The sequence below is a fragment of the Anabrus simplex genome, chromosome 3 (genome assembly GCF_040414725.1).
Source record: "Anabrus simplex isolate iqAnaSimp1 chromosome 3, ASM4041472v1, whole genome shotgun sequence".
In the NCBI taxonomy this organism is placed as follows: domain Eukaryota; kingdom Metazoa; phylum Arthropoda; class Insecta; order Orthoptera; family Tettigoniidae; genus Anabrus; species Anabrus simplex.
The window spans coordinates 458,350,839-458,370,034 of record NC_090267.1 but is presented as its reverse complement, the minus strand read 5'-3'; the positions used below and the strand labels follow the sequence as shown (position 1 = coordinate 458,370,034).

The 19,196-nt window shown below is 44.0% G+C and overlaps 3 non-coding genes across 3 annotated transcripts; 2 read left to right on the top strand and 1 right to left on the bottom strand.

The window, feature by feature from the left end:
- Positions 1-837: 837 nt before the first annotated feature.
- On the bottom strand, positions 838-927 carry TRNAI-UAU (transfer RNA isoleucine (anticodon UAU)). The gene is given in 2 exon segments: positions 838-873; positions 890-927. It is a non-coding gene; the product is annotated as a tRNA-Ile (tRNA).
- Positions 928-6,329: 5,402 nt separating this feature from the next.
- On the top strand, positions 6,330-6,419 carry TRNAI-UAU (transfer RNA isoleucine (anticodon UAU)). The gene is given in 2 exon segments: positions 6,330-6,367; positions 6,384-6,419. It is a non-coding gene; the product is annotated as a tRNA-Ile (tRNA).
- Positions 6,420-18,606: 12,187 nt separating this feature from the next.
- On the top strand, positions 18,607-18,696 carry TRNAI-UAU (transfer RNA isoleucine (anticodon UAU)). The gene is given in 2 exon segments: positions 18,607-18,644; positions 18,661-18,696. It is a non-coding gene; the product is annotated as a tRNA-Ile (tRNA).
- Positions 18,697-19,196: the final 500 nt, after the last annotated feature.

Genomic DNA, 19,196 nt, shown 5'->3' with positions numbered 1-19,196 from the left:
TATCCCCCGACCAAGAGTCTGAAGCTCCAGGACACTGCCCTTGAGGCGGTAGAGGTGGGATCCCTCGCTAAGTCCGAGGGAAAAACCGAACCTGGAGGGTAAACAGATGATGATGATGATGATGATGATGATGATGATGATGATGATGATGATGATGAAAGAATGGAAAATAACGTAGACTGGACCTATGCTGCTCCGCAGATAACTCGTCTTGATATGCCTGTCGTAGTCTTATTGTTTTACCTGCCCTTTCCAATGGTTTTATGAACTTTTAATAACCAGCGCGTTTGACATGCCACAGTTCGTAGTGAGAATTCATCCATTCTACCGTCATCATGCTGTTTGGAAAAAAAATCTATCCATCCATATATTCGCAATTTTTTATCTTGCAGTTCTTCATGGAAAGCTTGGTATTTTAAATCGCAGTTCTATATAGAACGGTTGTTTTGTGAACTCATACTTTACCGAGCTCGATAGCTGCAGTCGCTTAAGTGCGGCCAGTATCCAGTAATCGGGAGATAGTGGGTTCGAGTCCCACTGTCGACAGCCTTGAAGATGGTTTTCCGTGGTTTCCCATTTTCACACCACTACACCACAGAGACGGACCAGGTGGGATTGATTACAAGGGCCTGGTTAGAAAGAAAGAGGTAGAAACTAGGATGACGTTAGAAACGAGCTATGAAAAATAATGTTGGTCGATAGGTGTCAAGATATCCTACTCTATAGGAGGGAGAAATTAAGAGCTTGGGAATACAGTACAAAAAACAGAATCAATTCCTAATGAGTGCAAAAACAATCTGCGAATCTGAGAAGTAAATGTTCCCCTATACAAAATGTTTCCCCAGGTGAGGCTCGAACTCACTACACCGGCATAGCTCAGTTACTGTCGTATAAGTACCGTGCGCTAACCAATTGCGCCACTGGGGACGACGCGGGTAGAGCGCGTTCTTTCACTCAGTGGTTATCTGCCAAGAATAGGAAAACTTCCCCAGACATTAACTCGCTGCCATACACTGCAAAATAAAAAATTACTTGGACTTTTCCAGCTGGTGTGATTGTGACTCAGCTGGACACACCCTATACAGACAGGATACCCTGCTACACATAAACAGTAGAATGGGATTGCAGCCTACTCTTCTTATGTTACCGAACGAGTTGGCCGTGCAATCAGGGACGCGCAGCTGTGGGGAGATAGGGGGTTCGAACTCCGCAGTCGGTATCCCTGAACATTGTTTACCGTGGATTCCTATTTTCAAACCAGGCAAACGGGGCTGTACCATAATTTAGGCCACGGTCGCTTCCTTACAATTCCTAGGCATTTCCTATCCCATCGTCGCCATAAAACCTATCTGTGTCAGTGCGACGTAAAGCAAAAAAAAAAAAAAAAAAAAATCTCATACTTTAGTCTCTAACGAGCGTGTTTTGCAGGTAGAGCACCTCTTTAAGATACATGGCCTTCGCTATTTCTAGTGTAGCTAGGTTATCCTTCGATAGCTGTTCCCACATAATGTCTAAGGCGTATGTCATGATGTGGTCTGTTTGTACGTAGACTTTTTCCTCTTAGCAGCATGAAAGTTATTAGGAACGCTGTGCCACCTGTTGCATATTTGTGGAAGCTGGGAAAGATTAGAAAATCAGAGAGTATCTACCACGGAACAGTTTTCTTCCGTATTCAGAAGAAGGGTATACTCTCTGCCTTCACACTAGTAATCAAACATGGCTGCATGTAATGCATTACTACGAATGAAAATAACATATAGGCCATATCAGAAAATGAATGAAAGTGTTAGTCGCTTAGCAACCTGATAAATACAGAATGTATTGCGGGTTAGGGTGGGCCTTCGCCTGCAATTATTGGAGTGATCATTTAATGATTTGAATTTACGATCACTCAAAGTTTCCTGAACTTAAAGACCTATCAATATCTCATGATTTACCGGCAGGTAATTCCGGAGAGAATAATATAAAATGAAGCAAATCGGTCCAATAGAAAGTAGGACGGATTTGCCACCCCCGGAGGCGCGGGTTCGATTCCTGGCTCTGCCACAAAATTAGAAAAGGTGGTAGGAGGGCTGGAACCGGGTCTACTCAGCCTCGGGAATTGAAGTGAGTAGATGTGGTTCAGTTCCCACCTCAGCCATCCTCGAAGTGGTTTTCCCTCTTCTTCTCCGGGTAAATGCCGGGATAGTACCTAAAGGCCACGGCCGCTTCTCTCCATCTCCCGTGTCTATCCCTTCCAAGCACACCAGGTGAAGCCGCCTAGGTATGGTACTGGTCACCCTCCCCAGTTGTATCCCCCGACCCAGAGTCTAAAACTCCAGGACCCTGCCCTTGAGGCGGTAGAGGTAGGATCCCTCGCTGAGTCCGAGGGAAAACCGACCCTGGAGGGCAAACAGATAAAGAAGGAATAAATAATTGAAAATATGTACTTTCGAGGTGTCTTCCTGCATTGAAGTGCCATCTATCTATTGCAACTGAACGGTCAAAAGCAAGGAGAGTTTCTCCGTTTTCGGCGATATTCTTCTTCTTACGTTCCGGCCTTCTAAGGACCACGTTACAATTTCAATTCTTCCTCCTTAGTTCTTTCCTTTTCTTCCAGTATTCTTCCATTGTTTTACTGTGCTTGTTTTTCCTGTCTTCAGTCCACTTTGTGCCTGTTTTCTTTTCATTCCTACCTTGGAATCCTTCCATTTGTAAGACTTTCTTCCTAAAAATCTTTCTTTCCAATACTTCTTCTTCTCGTATGTTGTTCCTTTCCAGGTCTTTCTTGACTTCTTGAATCCAGGTGGTAGTTGATTTCTTTTCCCAAAGGTACTTGAAGATTCGTTTAGTTAGTCTATTGTCATCCATTCTGTAAATATGTGCAAGGAATAGCAATCTCCTTTTTCTTATTGTTTCTTATATGTTTTCTATGTTCTGGTAAATTTCATTGTTACTTCTTAATTTCCAAAACTCTGCAATTCTTAGAGGACCTACTATTTTCCTTATAATTCTTCTTTCTAATATTTCTAATTTATCGAGCTTGTAGTTCAGTGCTAGACATTCGCTGGCATAAAGGCATTCTGGTTTCACCACTGTGTTGTAGTGCTTTATTTTAAGTTTTGTTGAAAGCACTTTTTGTTATTTCTTAGTTATACCGTACGCTCTTTCCATCTTTTGTATCCTCTCCTCTATAGCAGATATTTCTAAACCATTTTCTCGAATTGTCTCACCCAAATATTTTAATTTCTTTACCTTTTCAATTCGACCAATATCCGTTACTAAAAACATTGGGGCACTTTTTATATTCGTGAAAAATTTTGTTTTCTCGCCAGAGATTCTCAAGCCTATCATCTTGGCTGTCTTTTCAAGGAGATTGACTTGCATTGCTGCATCTGAAAGGCTTTCTGAAAGTATGGCAAAGTCATCTGCAAATGCTAGGCAATATATTGCAACACCTTTGTTCTTCTTCCCCAGCATGAGTGGCAATATTTTGGATTCTTTCAGTTTGTCATTCCAAATTCTTACAATTTTCTCCATGACACAATTGAAAAGGAGTGGAGATAGACCATCAGCCTGCCTGACACCTGTATTTATTTTGAAAGGTCGAGATATTTCACCCATAAATTTTACTTTCGAGATAGTGTCTGTAAGTGTTTCACGAATTACGTTTGCCAATTTAGTTTTAACTTATGATGATGATGATGATGATGATGATGATGATGATGATGATTATGATTATTATTATTATTATTATTATTATTATTATTATTATTATTATTATTATTATTATTATTATTGTTGTTGTTGTACCGGGTGGTACACCTCCATGCCGCTAATTCAAACTTTGCGCCAGTTGAAACTCGTCTACTGGAGGTAGTCTGAACCTTCTCTACTGCGTAAATTTTCAAGTTTCTCAGAAGATGTCACTACTTGTAAATTTTGAAGTTACTGAACTGGGTCGTTTTCGATATATTTTTGTTTTGCCTGTAGTAAGAAGTGTGGACATTCTCTTCCAGATGGCACTACTGAAGAAATACAATTATGCACCCTAGTGCGAAGTGAAAGAACTATGTTTTGAAGACATTTTGTGTTTATAAGTTTGTTCTTTGTTAAATTTCTTTCAGTTATTGTTTATGTTGGCAATATTAACCCCTTCCTTCCGCCGGGTTTTAATTTAGCCAATCCCGAATTTCTTTAATTAATTTATAACCAATCAGGTGTATCTTCTTCAACTTGGATATGTTGCTTAACCCTAACCAATAAAATTCTTGTGGGAGGGTGTTCTCATTCCTGAAACGCCTCGAACTTTCCGCGAGAGTATATAAACTGCTGATTTTCGGGTCTCCGCGCCACTTCAGTAACATCTTTCAGTGTGTAAAGTACGTAGCAGGGGGCGGGAAGCGCCTCTTTCTTCGGGCAGCAGTTCAACCACAAGGTAATGGCCTATTAATAACTTCTTTTCTTGCTAGCTCAGCAGTTTAACTCTTGGGGCAGGTCCGAAGCCTTTTCCATGTAACTTTCCTTTAAAATGTAAAGACACTCGGTATCAATTCTTTCTGTTTTAACTACAAATTGGGATAGAGGGGGCTTAACCCTCTCGAGCTCCCACTCATTTTGCTTCGAGGTGAACTTATTTTCTCAACCGTTTCTTCCTGTCTAGCGTAATGTAAATTGTCTTCTTATATAAGTCACCTCCTTAGTATGGGATTAGCCCTTGCATTAACGGCCTAGTGCCAAGTAGGTTTTAAACAAAATGTATTAGGAGTGCAGCTTCGCCTCCTCTCAAATTCGTATTGTCGAGGCCATGTAATATTTCTGTTTCTTCACTTAATAGGCCTCAGTAGGTTGGGTATCTTTTACCCCTGTGTCTATGTCCTTGGAGGACAGCTTGAAAGTTGAGTTTGGTGTGGCCTTTGTTAGGCTTAAACTTTGAGAGCGGATCGCTCTTTTGAAATTGATTTTGGGTGCCTCGAGGAGGCTTTACCTTGTAATTGGGAGCAAGTGCTTCTGAACATGATTGGGGTCTTCTGCCCCTTTGTCGAATCTTGTTTTGTTTGGGTAAAGTTGGGCTAATTGCTCAAGAATTGTGAGTCCGGGGCTCGAAGCCCAAATCCTGTGAATACTGTAATTGTACATTTGTTACCTTGCTACTCTGTACCTGCCATTCTTGTTATTTCTTGATTTTGCTAAGAAAATATAACCTTATTAAATTTTATCTTAACTTTCATTTCGTATTCTGAGACCTGTTCACCCCCGCACCTTCTTTCACCTCTGCTGTTCCACAGATACCTCGGAACAATTATTATTATTATTATTATTCATCATCATCTGTTTACCCTCCAGGGTCGGTTTTTCCCTCGGACTTAGCGAGGGATCCCACCTTTACCGCCTCAAGGGCAGTGTCCTGGAGCTTCAGATTCTTGGTCGGGGGATACAACTGGGGAGTATGACCAGTACCTCGCCCAGGCGGCCTCACCTGCTATGCTAAAGGTGGGACATTTTTCGGGGGATACAACTGGGGAGGATGACCAGTAACTCGACCAGACGGCCTTACTTGCTATGCTGAAAAGGGGTCTTGTGGGGGGGGGGGATGGGAAGATTGGAAGGGATAGGCAAGGAAGAGGGAAGGAAGCGGCCGTGGCCTTAAGTTAGGTACCATCCCGGCATTCGCCTGGAGGAGAAGTGGGAAACCACGGAAAACCACTTCCAGGATGGCTGAGGTGGGAATCGAACCCACCTCTACTCAGTTGACCTCCCGAGGCTGAGTGGACCCCGTTCCAGCCCTCGTACCACTTTTCAAATTTTCGTGGCAGAGTCGCGAATCGAACCCGGACCTCCGGGGGTGGCAGCCAATCACGCTAACCACTACACCACAGAGGCGGCATTATTATTATTATTATTTGCACTTTGCTTACTTTGTATCGACAGAGATAGATTTTATGATGCACGGTAGGATACGAAAGGGCTAGGAGGGATTCGGCCGTGGTCTCAAATAAGGTACAGCCCCGTTTGCCTGGTTTGAAAATAGGAATCCACGGTAAACAAGGTTCAGGGATACCGACTGCGGAGTTCGAACCCACTACCTCCCCACAGCTGCGCGTCCCTGATTGCACGGCCAACTCGTTCGGTAACATAAGACGAGTAGGCCGCAATCCCATTCTACTGTTTATGTGTAGCAGGGTATTCTGTCAGTATAGGATGTGTCCAGCCGAGTCACAATCACACCAGCTGGAAAAGTTCAAGTATTTTTTTATTTTGCAGTGTATGGCAGCGAGTTAATGTCTGAGAAAGTTTTCATATCCTTGGTAGACAACCAGTGAGTGAAAGAACGCGCCGTGTTCTCGTCGTCCCCAGTGGCGCAATTGGTTAGCGCACGGTACTTATACGACAGTGACTGAGCTATGCCGGGGTTGTGAGTTCGAGCCTCACCTGGGGAAAATTTTGTACAGGACAACATTTACTTCTCAGATTCGCAGATTGTTTTTGCACTCATTAGGGATTGATTCTGTTTTTGTACTGTATTTCTCCCTCCTATAGAGTAGGAAACTCTGACACCTATCGACAAGCATTATTTTTCATAGCTCGTTTCTAACGTCATCCTAGTTTCTTCCTCTTTCTTTCTAACCAGACCCTTCTTAGTCAATCCCCTAGACAATTTCCAAATACATATATAACAGACCAACATCCCACCTGGCCTGTACGACTTTGATTTCCAACTCTGCAAGACATTTATCACTGGTCTGGTGGGCTGGATCTGTAGTATAATGACCGGGCGAGTTGACCGTGCGGTTAGGGACGCGCAGCTGTGAACTTACACCCAAGAGACAGTGAGCTCGAACCCCACCGTCGGCAGCAGTGAATATGGCATTCCGTGATTTCCCATTTCCATACCAGGCAAATGCTGGGGCTGTACCTTAATTAAGGCCACGGCCGCTTCCTTCCCAATCGTAGGCTTTTCCAATCCCATCGTCGCCATGTGACCTATCTCTGCCGGGGAGATGTAAAATGGCCACCCTCTGAGGCGCATGGGGTCCACACAGCCTTGGCAGGTCAAGTGAATAGGGACTATTCGATTCCCACCCCAGCCATCCTCAAAGTAGTTTTTCGTGATTTCCCACTTCTTCTCCGGGTAAATGCCGGGATGGAACCTAACTTAATGCCATGGCCACTTCTTTCCCTCTTCCTTGTCAATCCCTTCCAATCCTCCCATCCACCCCCCCCCACAAGACCCCTTTTCAGCATAGCAAGTAAGGCCGTCTGGTCGAGTTACTGGTCATCCTCCCCAGTTGTATCCCCCGACAAAATGTCCCACGTACCCGGACACTGGCCTTGAGGTGGTAGAAATGGGATACCACGCTGAGTCCGAGAGATTAACCAATCCTGGAGGGTAATCAGATTAAGATATAAATAAATAAATAAATAAATAAATAAATAAATAAATAAATAAATAAATAAATAAATAAATAAATAAATAAATAAATAAATAAATAAATAAATAAAAAATGGTTAGTGTGATTAGCTGCCACCCCCGGCGGCCCGGGTTCGATTCCCGGCTCTGCCACGAAATTCCAAAAGTGGTACGAGGGCTGGAACGGAGTCCACTCAGCCTCGGGAGGCCAACTAAGTAGAGATGGGTTCGATTCCCACCGCAGCCATCCTGGAAGTGGTTTTCCGTGGTTTCCCACATCTCCTCTAGGCCAATGCCGGGATGGTACCTAATTCAAGGCCACGACCGCTTCCTTCCCTCTTCCTTGTCTATCCCTTCCAATCTTTCAATCTCCCCGCAAGGCCCCTGTTGCATAGCAGGTGAGGCCGCCTGGGCGAGGTACTGCTCATCCTCCCCAGTTGTATCCGTGGACCCAGAGTCTGAAGCTCCAGGACACTGCCCTTGAGTCGGTAGAGGTGGGATCCCTCGCCGAGTCCGAGTGAAAAGAAGACCCTGGAGGATGACCAGATTACGAAGAAGAAGAAACTGCCACCCCCGGAGGCCGGGTACGATTCCCGGCTCTGCCACGAAATTTGTAAAGTGGTACGAGAGCTGGAACAGGGTCCACTCAGCCTCGGGAGGTCAACTAAGTAGAGGTGTGTTCGATTCCCACCTCAGCCATTCTGGAAGTGGTTTTCCGTGGTTTCCCACTTCTCCTACAGGCAAATCCCGGGATGGTACCTAACTTAGGTCACGGCCGCTTCCTTCCCTCTCCCTTGCCTATCTCTTCCAATCTTCCCATCCCCCACCAAGGCCCCTGTTGCTTAGCAGGTGAGGTCACCTGGGCGAGGTATTGGTCATCCTCCGCAGTTGTATCCCCGACCCAATGTCTCACGCACCAGGACTCTGGCCTTGAGGCGGTAGATGTTGGGATCCCTCACTGAGTCCCAGGGAAAAACAAACCCTGGAGGTTAAGCAGATTAAGAAATTAATAAAGAAAGAAAGGAAGAAAGAAAGAAAGAATGGAAGAAAGAAGGAATTAAATTAAATAAATATTTAGTCCACCTCTGTGGTGTAGTGGTTAGTGTGATTAGCTGCCACCCCCGGAGGCCCAGTTCGCTTCCCGGCTCTGCGACGAAATTTTAAAAGTGGTACGAGGGCTGGAACGGGGTCCACTCAGCCTCGGGAGGTCAACTGAGTAGAGGGGTTCGATTCTCTCCTCAGCCATCCTGGAAGTCGTTTTACGTGGCGGTAGAAGTGGGATCCCTCGCTGAGTCCGAGTTAAAAACCGACCCTGGAGTGTAAAGAGATGAAGAAGAAGAAGAAAGAGGAATAAATATTTTAAAATATGTACTTTCGAGGTGTCCTCTTTGATTGAAGTACCATCTATCTATTGCAGCAGTACGATCGAAAGCAAGGATAGTTTCTCCATTTTTAGCGACATTTTTATTATTATTATTATCATCATCATCATCATCTGTTTACCCTCCAGGTTCGGCTTTTCCCTCGGACTCAGCGAGGGATCCCACCTCTACCGCCTCAAGGGCAGTGTCCTGGAGCTTCAGACTCTTGGTCGGGGGATACAACTGGGGAGTATGACCAGTACCTCGCCCAGGCGGCCTCACCTGCTATGGCGAACAGGGGCCTTGTAGGGGGATGGAAAGATTGGAAGGGATAGGCAAGGATGAGGGAAGGAAGCGGCCGTGGCCTTAAGTTAGGTACCATCCCGGCATTCGCCTGGAGGTGAAGTGGGAAACCACGGAAAACCACTTCGAGGATGGCTGAGGTGGGAATCGAACCCACCTCTACTCAGTTGACCTCCTGAGGCTGAGTGGCAGAGCCGGGAATCGAACCCGGACCTCCGGGGGTGGCAGCTAATCACGCTAACCACTACACCACAGAGGCGGCTATTATTATTATTATTATTATTATTATTATTATTATTATTACTATTATTATTATTATTATTATTATTATTATTATTATTATTATTATTATTATTTAAAATGTGCGCCAGTTGAAACTCCTCTGCTGGAGGAAGTCTGAACTTTATTGACGGTATTAATTTTCAAGTTTCTCAGAAGATGTCACTACGTGGAAAGTTTGGAGTTTTTGAACTGTGCCACTTTTGATGTATTTTTGTTTTACCGGTAGTAAGAAGTGTGAACTTTCTCTTCTAGAGGACACTACTGAAAAACTACAATGGTGCACCCTAGTGCGATGTGAAAGAACTGTTTTTTTTTTGGAGAAATTTTTATTTCAAAAGTTTGTTTCTTGTTAAATTTCTTTCTGTTATTGTTTAAGTTAGCTGTATACCCCTCTCTTTCCCCTTGTTTTGTATTTAGCCAATCCCGAATTTCTTTAATTAATTTCTGACCAATCTGATGTATTTTCCCCCAACTTGAATATGCTGCTTATCCCTAAGCAATAAAGTGATTGTGGGCGGGTGTTTTCTTCCCTAAAACGCCTCGAATTATCCGCGAGAGTATATAAACTGCTGATTTTTGGGTCTCTGCGCCACTTCTGGTCCATCTTTCAGTGTGTAAAGTACATAGCAGGGGGCGGGAAGCGCCTCTTTCTTCGGCAGCGGTCAACAACAAGGTAATGGCCGATTAATAACTTCTTTCTTTGCTAGCTCAGCAGTTTAACTCTCGGGGCGGGTCCGAAGTTTTTCCGTAATGTAACCTTCCTTAAAATGTAAAGAAACTTAGTATCTATTCTTTTTAAACTGCATATTGGGATAGAGAGTGCTTAACCCTCTCGAGCTCCCACTCATATTGCTTTGAGGTGAACTTATTTCTCACAACCGATTCTTCCTTAATGTAATGTAAATTGTTCTTTTCTAAAGTCACCTCTGTAGTATAGGATTAGCCCTTGCATCAGTGGCCTAGAGCCAAATTTGGTTTTGAAACAAATACATTAGGAGTGCAGATCGCCTCCTCTCAAATTGTTATTTTAGAGGTCATGTAATTAACCTTTTTCACTTAATAGACCTCAGTAGGTTGGGTATTTTACCCCTGTGTCTATGTCCTGAGAGGACAACTTGAAGGTGGAGTTTGGTGTGGCCTTTGAGAGGCTTAAGGTTTGAGAGCGAGTAGCTCTTTCTTGAAAATTGAGTGTTGTATGCCTCGAGGAGGCTTTTCTGTGTAATTTGGAGCAAGTGCTCCTGATCATGAATGGGGTTTTCTGCCCCTCTGGTAAAACTTATTTTGGAGTAAAGTTGGGCTAATTGCCCTAGAAGTGTGAATTCGGGGCTCGAAGCCCAAATACTGTAAATACTGTAATTGCACCTTTTGTTGCTTTGCTACTCTGTACCTGCCGTACTTGTTATTTCTTAATTTTGAAAAGAAAATATAACCTTGTTAAGTTTTACCTTAACTTTAATTTCGTAGCTTGAGACCTGTTCACACCCGCACCTTCTTTCACCTCTACCTACCGCAAAAACACGGTAACAAGTGGTAGCAGAGCGTGGTTGAATGGGTCTCAATTTAGCCAATTTTGACGGCTAAACATTACTTTGATTCAAACTCTAACAATTTTCTCAGTTGCTGGAATTTTCTGATTTTTTCAAAATTGTTCTGTCATCATGCCCGGCCCTCGCGATGTTCTCCATCTTAACTATTTGCGCAAGGAGGAGTTGATCTATGAGTTAACTATCAGAAATGTGCAATCTGGAGGCACGGTTGCGATAGACACCAACAAGCTTAGAGAGTCCCTTGATTTGCCCATTTCCATCCCCAATTTGGGAGAGAAAGAAATTGACGACTCTCTTTCCACGATCACCGAGAATACTACTGGGCTAGCATCGGTAGTTAGTTTTTTGATGAAAATGACACTTCTCCTAATCAAATTAAGCGTGTGCAAGCCAGGCTATATCATTTTTCAAATAGAGTTAACGATCTGTTGTCTCTGAAGTTGAATGACGTTCAGAGGAAGAAGCGAGTACGTTACTTGAAAGTATTTCTGAATTATCTAGCAAGGTCACTCAATTTTTAACTGGGGAAGTTCCTCCCAAAATTGATCAACCCACCACGATGAATGTAGGTAGCGAGCAAGAGCCTCCTAAGGGAGAAGCCAATAGGATAACCGTTGCTGCTCAAACTATCTCTGCCCCATTGGACAACGAGTCTGAACGCCGTGCATCGTTGAATAATATACGTTCTGAATTAACTTCCTTGCCACTGAAATCTTTACCTACTATGTCACCCGGGTTTAGCAGCTTGCCTCATCCATTGGCAATGTTGCTCAGAGGTATTTCTAAGTTTTCCGTTAATACCACCAGTGAAGTAATTTCATTTTTAAGATTTTTAGTTGAATTTCAGGATCATGCTCTTGTGTTTTCTCTTTCTCCATGTCAAATTTTGCAAAGTATCTATCCCTATGCAATAGGTATTCTCTCAGACAAAATAGTTAGAGCCATTGCCGAGCAATCATCTATTGAGGATTTCCACGCCCACTTGCTAGCTAACTTCATCCCGGCTAGGGCCAGGTCCTCCCTTATTCAGAAGTACTATTATCGTGTACAGCGTTTGGATGAAAACTTGGCAGACTTCATCCAAGATATTAAATTCTATACTAGGGTGTTTGCTCTTCATTTTCCTGAAGATCAGATTGTACAGGCTATTGTAGAAGGAATTTCACCATCCTATAGGTCATATTTGTGTTTCGCGGCGTGTCCGCAAACCTTCTCTGAACTTGAAGCATTGGCCGTCTCAGGGGAAGGAGTTAGATACGCCGATTCTTTGCGTGTCGCGAAAGAACCCCCTCCTTCGTTTAGTAATCCTCGGCCTCCACCTCGCCGACCAGTCACACCCCGTAAATGTTATGCTTGCGGGTCACCTGACCATCTTCGCAATAAGTGTCCATTGATCAAAGCTAGTAGGGCAAATAATGGAGCTGGCTCATCACAAGGCTGTTTTAAATGTGGGGCTTTCTCTCATATCGCCAAGAATTGTCCCAATTCGAATAGCACCCCTTCCTGCTCAACTTCAGGTGCAACTTCCAACAACAATCAAAAGTGACTAGTGGCTTCGGCTGAGTCGACTAATCCATCTTCCCGAGGCTCAGCCCCTGGCAAACTCGTCGTAAATTCAGGGAATGTTCAATCTGCAAATCTAACTTTTGAATGCCCCAAAGAGTGTCTTAGGATTGCGGCGCATACCCCCGCACCTGTTCCTTTTCTTAAGATTGAGTTGAATAACGAGCCTATAACCGCTCTATTAGATTCAGGCAGTGTTTGTTCGATTATTTCGGCTGAATGGTATTCTAAATTGAAATCTGTTTGTAAACTACCTGACTATGTCTCATCTCCTGTTCAATATGTTTCGGCTAATTCATCTCCATTGGAAATCCTAGGTTCTGTAAATGTCAAAATTCGTATTTTTAAATTTACATGGAAAATCAAATTGTTTGTGGCTAAGCACTTGTCTTGCCCCATTATATTGGGAGCTGACTTCATTTCTTACACTGGTCTTGTGCTCGATCTCCAGAGCAGGTCGTGCACATTCAAATTTGCGTCCAATTGTAAAATTCCCTTGTTAAAGTGTAATTCTGTATCATATTCATCTATTTCGTCTACCCAGGAGGAGATGTTGTTAGACCTTAGACATCTACCTGAGGAGCAGGCTGATAGTATTCGTAAATTATGTCAGCCATTTCCTGAGGTGTTCTCTGATACTCTTGGTGTTACTGACCTTATTGAATACAAAATTGAGGTCACGGATTCGATTCCTGTCCGTTTTCCACCATATAGGCTCTCTCCACCTAAAATGAAGGCTCTGAAAGAAATCATCGATCAAATGTTGAAGGATGGTATTATTAGGCCCTCTAAGTCAGCGTATTCTTCGCCTATTTTTCTAGTCCCGAAACGCCAAGGAGGCTTCAGGCCTGTCATTGATTATAGGGCTCTCAATCGGAAGGTGGTGTTGCAATCCGTGCCCCTTCCTGACCTTCATTCTTGTTTTCCATGGTTTCATAAGGCCAAGTTCTTTACTATCTTGGACTTGAATCAGGCCTATAATCAAATTCCCCTTGCCGAAGAGTCTAAACATCTTACAGCGTTTGCCACGGACTGGAATTTATATGAATACAACCGCGTGCCTTTCGGGCTCCCCACGGGAGCAGCTGTACTCACTAGGCTGCTAGATAGGGTCTTCTCCGACATCAAATTTGAGTACTTGTATCACTACTTGGATGATGTCGTCGTATTTTCGGAGACCTTTGAAGAACATCTAGATCATCTGCAAGAAGTTCTCAGTCGCCTTCGTAAGGCTGGGTTAACTGTCAAGTTGTCCAAGGTTGCCTTTGCTAAGCCCTCTATGTCATTCCTAGGGCATATTGTGTCACCTGATGGTGTTGCAGTCGATCATTCTAGAACACAGGCCATCCGTGATTTTAAACCTCCCAAGGACATCAAAGGTATCGCCAGGTTCATTGGCATGGTGAATTTCTTCAGGAAGTTCATTCCTAACTTCGCTAATAGAGCGGCGCCCTTGAACCTTCTTCGTAGGAAAGGCATCAAATTCGAGTGGGGACCTTCTCAACAAGCCGCTTTTGAAGATCTTAAATTAGCTCTCTGTAATGCCCCTGTACTTGCTATGCCTGATTTCTCGAAGAAATTCATCGTCCAAACCGACGCGTCGTCGTCAGCAGTAGCAGCAGTCCTTCTTCAAGAGACTGAACTAGGGAGGCGACCCATCGCCTATGCATCTAGGACCTTGTCGGCTCAAGAAGCCAAGTATTCCATCTATGAGCTCGAAGGTTTGGCAGTTTTATTCACCTTAGAAAAGTTCCGTCTCTATCTGGAACATGTCAAATTCGACCTGGAGACAGATAATCAAGCCTTAAGCTGGGTCTTAGGTAGGCCGCGTCGTACTGGTCGTATAGCCCGTTGGGCCATCCGAATTTCTGCCTTCCAATTCGATGTCAGGCATATCAGAGGTACCGAAAATGTTGTCGCTGATGGCCTCAGCCGTATGTTTTCCAACGACGTCGAGACCCAGGAACCGATCGACAGTTCATCACCTCCCGAGTCCATACTATCTGATGTTAATGCCATCTTAACAGATGCTCCCATGCTCTTTAGGGATATCGAGAAATACCAACGTGAAGATCCGACGCTGGCTCCGATAATGGAAAACCTTTCTTCTGGGGATCATGTCGTCCCTTATGTTCTGAGGAATGGTGTTTTTTGCTGCCCATCAAGGCATGATAAGATGATGAAGGTCGTCGTTCCAGCGGTTCTTGTACCTATGATCTTCAAGTACTATCATGAGACCCCATTAGGGGGGCATCTTGGAATCTTTAAAACTCGTGAGAAGATTCGTGAAATGTTCATCTGGAAGGGTATGGACGGTGACATCCGTGAACTAGTAAAGGCTTGTAAATCCTGTTTGCTTAATAAACCAACCATTTCCACCAAGGTAGGCCTTTTGTCTTCTCATCAAGCGTCGCGCCCCATGGAACGCCTGTATATTGATTATGTAGGACCCTTCCCCCAGTCGAAGGGAAATGCCAACAAGTTCATCTTTGTATGTGTAGATGGTTTTACAAGATTTTCCTGGTTATTTCCGACTAAGCTGGCTACCGCTCAGTCCACCATTACTTGTCTAAATTCTATCTTTGCTTCTTTTGGTCCGTGCCAATATGTTGTATCTGATAATGCTAAGGCTTTTACATCCAACCTATTTCGTAAATTCTGCTTTGACCTGTCCACCTCTCATGTGACTACTTCTGCTTATTACCCTCAACCATCTCTGGCTGAACGGGTAACCGTAATCTCAGGTCAGCGCTTATTGCCTATCATCATGAAGATCATTCCAGGTGGGACACGTCCCTGCATTGGTTAGCTTTTGCTTTGAATTCGGCGGTTCATGAATCACATAAATTTACTCCAGCTTCTTTAATGTTCAAGTTTGTTCCCAACACGCCGCTCTCTAACCTCTGGTCTCTGAGTGACATTGTACCTGAGACAATAGATCCGGCCAACATTAAAGATCTTTGGAAGAAGGCTAAAGCCAATCTTAAAGTGTCTCATGAAAAGGTTAGGGAAAGGTATGATCGTGGACGGAGACCCACCCCTTTGAAGGTAGGTGACCAAGTGATGGTCAAGAATTTTGTTCCCGCGGGCAAGCTTGCCCCCAGGTTTCATGGGCCGTGTGTCATTCTCGATTTCCTTACGCCGGATACGTTGTTATTAAGCAACCCAGCCACCGAGAGGATATTTAGGGTTCACCTGTCCCAGGTGAAACCAGTGTAAATTTTGTGTCAACTTGCTTTATATAATTTGAAAGGAATATGAAGGTTATATTTTTTTGAGTTTTCACTTTTGAGGCATTCTGCCCCTTCTATAATATCTTGTGTCATATGTAAGCATTTTTGTCAAACCTCCCCCGATTAGTTAAACTGCCATTCTGTCCTTACCACGGCCATTACCACGCTCCCGTCTCCTGCTCCACTACACACAGTGGCTCGCATCTGAAATGAATTGCGGCACGCCGCTGGCCCCTCGACCTCTCCACAATGAATGTACCCTGAAATCATTCTGGTCCAACAAAAATTCTGCCGCCTGACTTTAATGTTTCAGTGCCCCCGCAGCCGCGCGGCACTGCGCCGCGTCTGGGATAGAGGAAGGGCCCCCTCGACCCCAGCGAGGACGACATGTGCACGGCGAGCCGGAGCTCTCCTCCCGGCCAAGGCTGATGTGCGGCGCACGACCTGCTACTGGCCCGCAGCCTGTATATGTTCACCGCGGGCGCGGCGTGCTTCTACACCTCTGCTCCCCTCATAGTGCGGGCGAGCGGTATCTCAGGGTACTTGAGGGGCCCGGGCGGCCTCCTCTGAACGCAAGCAGTGGCGGCAGGTCTGGCCGTTAAAATCATCAACGTTTGAAGTACATATCCAGCCATATGGACATTCCAGTTCAACTTTACTACCTTTTCTTGGGAACTCAACAGCAATATTTGGTGGACTTTGAAAATTTTCCTCAACTTTAAAAACTAAAGTTTTCCTTCTGAATTCAATTTCTACAAACATAAAGACTTTACTTCACCAGATACAACAAAAATTTTGAAACTGTATCAAACCAAATTAAGAAAATCTTATAAATACTTCTGCAATTATTCTCCATATCAACATCAAAACTTGAACCTTACTTTCAAACAAAAGTTTATGTTCTTCTGTGTTACCCCTTGGAGGAACTTTGGGGGGGGGGGGGGGGAGGTCTGTACCGGGCGGTACACCTCCACGCCGCTAATTTAAAATGTGCGCCAGATGAAACTCCTCTGCTGGAGGAAGTCTGAACTTTATTGACGGTATTAATTTTCAAGTTTCTCAGAAGATGTCACTACGTGGAAAGTTTGGAGTTTTTGAACTGTGCCACTTTTGATGTATTTTTGTTTTACCGGTAGTAAGAAGTGTGAACTTTCTCTTCTAGAGGACACTACTGAAAAACTACAATGGTGCACCCTAGTGCGATGTGAAAGAACAGTTTTTTTTGGAGAAATTTTTATTTCAAAAGTTTGTTTCTTGTTAAATTTCTTTCTGTTATTGTTTAAGTTGGATGTATACCCCTCTCTTTCCCCTTGTTTTGTATTTAGCCAATCCCGAATTTCTTTAATTAATTTCTGACCAATCTGATGTATTTTCCCCCAACTTGAATATGCTGCTTATCCCTAACCAATAAAGTGATTGTGGGCGGGTGTTTTCTTCCCTAAAACGCCTCGAACTATCCGCGAGAGTATATAAACTGCTGATTTTTGGGTCTCTGCGCCACTTCTGGTCCATCTTTCAGTGTGTAAAGTACATAGCAGGGGGCGGGAAGCGCCTCTTTCTTCGGCAGCGGTCAACAACAAGGTAATGGCCGATTAATAACTTCTTTCTTTGCTAGCTCAGCAGTTTAACTCTCGGGGCGGGTCCGAAGTTTTTCCGTAATGTAACCTTCCTTAAAATGTAAAGAAACTTAGTATCTATTCTTTTTAAACTGCATATTGGGATAGAGAGTGCTTAACCCTCTCGAGCTCCCACTCATATTGCTTTGAGGTGAACTTATTTCTCACAACCGATTCTTCCTTAATGTAATGTAAATTGTTCTTTTCTAAAGTCACCTCTGTAGTATAGGATTAGCCCTTGCATCAGTGGCCTAGAGCCAAATTTGGTTTTGAAACAAATACATTAGGAGTGCAGATCGCCTCCTCTCAAATTGTTATTTTAGAGGTCATGTAATTAACCTTTTTCACTTAATAGACCTCAGTAGGTTGGGTATTTTACCCCTGTGTCTATGTCCTGAGAGGACAACTTGAAGGTGGAGTTTGGTGTGGCCTTTGAGAGGCTTAAGGTTTGAGAGCGAGTAGCTCTTTCTTGAAAATTGAGTGTTGTATGCCTCGAGGAGGCTTTTCTGTGTAATTTGGAGCAAGTGCTCCTGATCATGAATGGGGTTTTCTGCCCCTCTGGTAAAACTTATTTTGGAGTAAAGTTGGGCTAATTGCCCTAGAAGTGTGAATTCGGGGCTCGAAGCCCAAATACTGTAAATACTGTAATTGCACCTTTTGTTGCTTTGCTACTCTGTACCTGCCGTACTTGTTATTTCTTAATTTTGAAAAGAAAATATAACCTTGTTAAGTTTTACCTTAACTTTAATTTCGTAGCTTGAGACCTGTTCACACCCGCACCTTCTTTCACCTCTACCTACCGCAAAAACACGGTAACAATTATTATTATTATTATTGTTGTTGTTGTTATTATGTTTACTTGTAATTTTCTTACTTTGTATGGACATAGATAGGTTTTGTGATGAACGGTAGGATACGAAAGGCTAGGAGTGGGAGGGATGCGGCCGTGGTCTTAATTAAGGTACAGTCCCGTTTGGCTGGTTTGAAAATAGGAATCCACGGTAAACAAGGTTCAGGGATACCGACTGCGGAGTTCGAACCCCCTATCTCCCCACAGCTGCGCGTCCCTGATTGCACGGCCAACTCGTTCGGTAACATGAGAAGAGTAGGCTGCAATCCCATTCTACTGTTTATGTGTAGCAGGGTATCCTGTCTGTATAGGGTGTGTCCAGCTGAGTCACAATCACACCAGCTGGAAAAGTTCAAGTATTTTTTTATTTTGCAGTGTATGGCAGCGAGTTAATGTCTGGGGAATTTTTCCTATTCTTGGCAGATAACCACTGAGTGAAAGAACGCGCTGTGTTCGCGTCGTCCCCAGTGGCGCAATTGGTTAGCGCACGGTACTTATACGACAGTAACTGAGCTATGCCGGGGTTGTGAGTTCGAGCCTCACCTGGGGAACATTTTGTACAGGGGAACATTTACTTCTCAGATTCGCAGATTGTTTTTGCACTCATTAGGAATTGATTCAGTTTTTGTACTGTATTTCCAAGCTCTTAATTTCTCCCTCCTATAGAGTAGGAAACCCTGACACCTATCGACAAACATTATTTTTCATAGCTCGTTTCTAACGTCATCCTAGTTTCTTCCTCTTTCTTTCTAACCAGGCCCTTGTAATCAATCCCACCTGGTCCGTCTCTGTGGTGTAGTGGTTTGTATGATTAGCTGCCACGCCTGGAGGCCCGGGGTCGATTCCCGGCTCTGCCACGAATTTCGAAAAATGGTATGAGGGCTAAAACGGGGTCCACTCAGCCTCGAGAGGTCAACTGAGTGGAGGTGGGTTCGATTCCCTCCTCAGCCACTCTGGAAGTGGTTTTCCGTGGTTTCCCACTTCTCCAGGCAAATGCCGGGGTGGTATCTAACTTCAGGCCATGGCATTTTCCTTCCCTCTTCCTTGTCTA